Source organism: Pongo pygmaeus, chromosome 1, assembly GCF_028885625.2.
Source record: "Pongo pygmaeus isolate AG05252 chromosome 1, NHGRI_mPonPyg2-v2.0_pri, whole genome shotgun sequence".
NCBI lineage: Eukaryota > Metazoa > Chordata > Mammalia > Primates > Hominidae > Pongo > Pongo pygmaeus.
The window spans coordinates 159,610,718-159,616,171 of NC_072373.2; the positions used below are offsets into that span (position 1 = coordinate 159,610,718).

Genomic DNA, 5,454 nt, shown 5'->3' on the forward strand with positions numbered 1-5,454 from the left:
GTGGCAAAGGAAATAAACAGTAGAGTATAAAGGTAACTTACAAAATAAGAGAAAATCTTTGCAAACCATATATCTAAGTGGTTAATAACCAGAATATACAACTCAACAACTGCTCAACAAATAACCTAATTAAGAGAAGAGACTGGGCCTGGTGGCTCACTCCTGTAATTCCAATTACTAGGGAGGCTGAGGCAGGAGGATTGCTTGAGACCAGGAGTTTGAAACCAGCCCTGGTAACATAGTGAAACTCTGTCTCTAAAAAATAAAAAATTAGTCAGGTTCAGTGATCTGTGTCTGTAGTCCCAGTTACTCAAGAGGCTGAAGCAAGAGGATTGCTTGACCCCAGGAGTTCAAGGCTGCAGTAAGCTGTAATTGTGCCACTGTACTACAGCCTAGGCAACAGAGAAAGACCCTTTTTTTTGGTGGGGGGGAGACAGGGGAAGGAAATGGACAAAGGACTTGAATAGACATTTCTTCAAAGAAGATATACAAATGCCCGTCAAGCAAATGAAAGATGCTAAACATCACTAATCATCAGGAAAATATAAATTAAAACCACAATAAGATATCACCTCACAATTGTCAGGATGGCTTCTATCAAAAAAAAGAAAGAAAATAAAACAGAAAATAACAAGTATTGGTGAGGACGTATAGAATTTGGAACCCTTGGGAACACTGTTGGTGAGAATGTAAAATGGTTCAGCTACTATAGAAAACATTATGGAGATTCCTTAAAATATTAAATATACAATCACCAAGTGATCCAGCAATCCCACTTCTGGAAATATTCCCAAAAGAATTGAAAATATCAAAGAGATATTTGCACACCCATGTTCATTGCGGCATTATTCACAATAGCCAAGATTTGGAAGCAACCTAAATATATATGACAGATGAATGGATAAATAAAATGTGATATACACGATATACAGTGGAATATTATTCAGCTTTAAAAAAAGGAAAGCCCTGCCAAATGCTACAAAACCTTTAGGACATTACACTAACTGAAATAAGCCAATTATAAAAATATAAATGATTCCATTTATATGAGATATCTACAGTAGTCAACTCTTGGAAACGGAAAACGGAATGGTGGTTGCCAGAGGCAGAAAACATGGGGATAATGGAAGATGTTAACAGATACAGAGTTCAGTTTTGCAAGATGAAAAGGTGCTATGGACCTGTTGCACAACAATGTACATATAGGTAATACTATTGTACTATACACGTAAAAATGGTTAAGATGGTAAATTTTATGTTTTTGCCACTTACAAAAACCCATATAATTGCCAACTTCCCATTATGTAAAACATGTATATTGTTTTTAAAACCAGCCAATCAACCAACCCTGTACTTCATTAGCTTTTTATAAAAGATAGCACATTTTACAACCAAATAATAGACACAACCTAATCTCAGAGTAAAAGATAACACTCTGGACTGGAGCTCACCTCTCCCGGCTGTGGGATGCCGAAGCCATGCAGATGCGGAGCAAAGTGGGCAGCTGCTGGCTGTGAGGAGGCTGTGGAAGGTGTGAGGAGGATGTGCATTAATAAAAATATCCACAGAGAACACTGAAAACTCAGTGGATTCAAAGTCCATTAAAAATTTGGAACCGAAGATCATACACAGAAGCAAATCAATGGGCTCTGGAATATCCTTGGACAACAGTTACAAAATGGATTGTCCTGAAATGAGTGTATGTATTATATAATAATTAATGATAAGAATAAGTGGAATCATAAAAGCACTGGAATGGCATCTTGGTCTGATACAGATGTCGATGTGGCAAACCTCAGGGAAACACTCACAAACTTGAAATATGAAGTCAGGAATAAAAATGATCTTACATGTCAAGAAATTGTGGAATTGATGCACAGTGTTTCTTAAGAAGATCACAGCAAAAGGAGCAGTTTTGTTTGTGTGCTTCGGAGCCATGGTGAAGAAGGAATAGTTTTTGGAACAAATGGACCTGTTGACCAGAAAAAGATAACAAGTTTTTTCAGAGGGGATTCTTGTAGAAGTCTAACTGGAAAACCCAAGCTTTTCATTATTCAGGCCTGCCATGGTACAGAACTGGATTCTGGCATTGAGACTGACAGTGGTATTAATGATGACATGGCGTGTCATAAAATACCAGTGAAGGCCGAATTTTTGTATGCATATGAGACATCATTTGCTAATAAATTGAGACTGGAGAACCAAAGAAAGATAGGAGTGAGAGATGACCCTAAGATTCTTTACCAACTCAGTGGATTAAATGCCATTTACTATGATGGAGAACACTATAGAAGGAGTATAATTGGAGGAAGGTGAGAAATAAGAAGTTCACTTTTGGTCACTTTAAATTTGAGATGCTTGTGCAATATCCAATCGGATATTAGAAGTAATCTATAGTTCAAAGAAAATCCTGAGCTGGAAAAATATTTTGGGTATAATCAGCAGATAGGAGTTATTAAAGTCTTGAATTGCAAGCATGAGTATAGGTAGAGAAAAGAAGAGATTGAGGACTGAGTCCTGGGTACTTCAACATGTAAAAGTCTGGAAGAGAAAGATAATACAGCAAAGGAGGCTTAGCAATAGTGGAATGGGGGACTTCATGGGGGATATCTTCAAAGTCAAGTAAAGACACGTTTTCAAGGAGAAAGTGAATAACTCTATCATGACCTCTTGAAATGAGGACTGAATATTGACATTGACTTTGGCAATGTCAATATTGGACATCTTTGGTAATCTGAATAAGAGTTGTCTGTGTGCAGTGATGGGGAGTAAGGCTAAATTGGAGTGGTTCCCAGAGAGAACTAGAGGTAAAGAGAAGATCGCATCTATAAACAATTTTTTCAGGGAGCTTCTATGAAAGGGAAAACCATGGGATCTCCGCTACAGGAAGATGTGGCATCTTGGGATAATGTTTTATTTAAGATTATAAATGTTATATCATGTTTTTATGTGACTGGAAAAGAACTAAACATCTAGGAATTATAGTGGATAATTACAGAAGCAAACACTGTGAGTAGGCAAGAGGGGATTGAATGCAGTGCCTGAGGGGATGGTTTGACCTAAAATAGGCACATTGCTCTTCCTAAACAGTAATAGGAAGGGAGGCAGTGGCTATGAGCTCTGAAGGATGCAGGTCAGCGGATTCGGTCGGATAAGAAAATTCTCTTCTGATTGCTTCTATTTTCTCAATAAAATCAGAAGCAAGGTCACCTACTGAGAATCTAAGTTTGAGAAAGGCAAAGGTTTAAGGACAGGAAAACTGTCTTCTCTGGAAGTAAGAGAAAGGTTGACTAGAAAAATGTGGTAGAATACATATTTCAATGTTTTATCCATGTCATTAACTTTACATAAGATAGTATGTATTCAGCAAAAAGGTAAAAAAACACCTGAGGATGAACTAACTTCCACCTGTTCCCGTTTCTGAGTAAGCTAGAATGTCAGGTCCATGAAGGAAGGGATTGTTGCCTACTTTGTAAAACAAAAAAAAATCACTGTGCATAGAACATTGTAGACATAGTAGATGCTCAAGAAACATTTAATGAATGAATCATGAATGAGGAGGCACTGTATCTCAATTTTTTGTCATTGCTACAGATGGTCTTCACACTCACAAATATTTACCTTCTCACCTTATCCTAGCACATTTTTAGTAGCCCTTTCCTTATTTTTTTTTAAATATATGGCCATTTTTAAGAAAGCATTTTGTGGTTTACATTCATCTATTTTTCATTCTTCAAAATGTTGTTTTGCAATATCTAATGGACAGTTTAAAAGCTTCATGAACGAAAAGGCGCCTTTTGCCAAAATTAAATGAATGCAAAAGAATGAAAAGTTTGGGTTGAGTTCAAAATTTTAAGCTCCCTAGGAAAATGAATGCACAAAACTTGTGGTTTTCATTTCCCATATTCTTATATTAAACATATGAAATTCGAGAGTTCTGACTGAATTAGAAAAGTTAAAATTTGAGGACAAATTTCTGACGATAAAATGTTCTAAAGACCCTTAAACCCAAATCTTACTAAATAGCCTGACTAGCAATCGTATTTTTTTATTTCAATGTGTTTATTTTTCTACAACAACAGTAAAAATTTTACTAAATCCCAGGCTATCTGTAATTACTTCACAGAAATGAATGGCTCTGTATGTTTATTGAGAAGAGAACAGAAGATCTGCTACTCTTCAACCACTGGAGGATATTAATCTTCCTCTTTCTCATAAAACTGTCTAACAAACATAAGAAAAATATAAAATTTTGCTAGCAAATACAGAAATGCAAGTAAAAGCAATAAGGCAGCATTTTCATCAATTAAAAAGGTAATGAACATCACTATGTATTTAGGTTTTTCATATTGTTATAATTTTCTTAGGATACATTTTTCAGTATGGAATAATTGAATGAAAATCTGGAGGCCCGGGGCAGTGGCTCATGCCTGTAATCCCAGCACTTGGGGAGGCCGAAGCGGTGGATCACCTGAGGTCAGAAGTTCAAGACCAGCCTGGCCAACGTGGCAAAACCCCATCTCTACTAAAAATATGAAAACTAGCCAAGCATGATGTCATGTGCCTGTAATCCCAGCTACTCGGGAGGCTGAAGCAGGAGAATTGCATGAACCCAGGAGGCAGATGTTGCAGTGAGCCGAGATCGTGCCACTGCACTCCAGCCTGGGCAACAGAGTAAGACATAAAAAGAAAGAAAGAAGGGAAAGAAGAAAGAAAGAAAGAAAGAAAGAAAGAAAGAAGAAAGAAAGAAAGAAAGAAAGAAAGAAAGAAAGAAAGAAAGAAAGAAAGAAAGAAAGAAAGAGAAAGGGAAAGGAAAGGAAAGGAAAGGAAAGGAAAGGAAAGGAAAGGAAAGGAAAGGAAAGGAAGAAAGAGAAAGAAAGGAGGGAGGGAGGGAGGGAGGAAGGGAGGAAGGAAGGAAGGAAGGAAGGAAAGAGAAAGAAAGAAAGAAAAAGAAAGAAAGAGAAAGGAAGGAAGAAGGAAGGAAGGAGAAAGGAAGGAAGGAAATCTGGAAATACATAGATAAATTACTTCAGAAAATGTAACAAATTACTATACCGAAAGCACAAATTTTATAACATCTTGCCATCATAGGCTTCTTGTCATTTAATTTTTTTAACTTAATATAGTAAAATTTACTCTTTTTGGTGTACATTCTATGAGTATTGACAAATGTATAGTGTCATGTAACCACATCACAATCAATATATATAACAATCCATCACCCCAAAAATGCCTCTTTTTATAGTCAACCCCTTCCACCCAGCTCCTGGCAACAACTGATCTGTTCTCTGTACTTGTAATTTGTCTTTTTCCACAATGTCATATAATTGGGCTTACACACTATTAAGCCTTTTGAGCTTGGCTTATTTCACTAACATAAGACATTTGAGATTCTTCCATATTGTTGCATGAATCAATCATTTTTTTCCTTTTTTCACTGAGCAGTGTTCCATT

General features: G+C 36.6%; 1 pseudogene; it reads left to right on the forward strand.

Moving 5' to 3' along the window:
- The first annotated feature begins 1,552 nt into the window (after positions 1-1,552).
- On the forward strand, positions 1,553-2,316 carry LOC129044021 (caspase-3-like; annotated as a pseudogene).
- Positions 2,317-5,454: the final 3,138 nt, after the last annotated feature.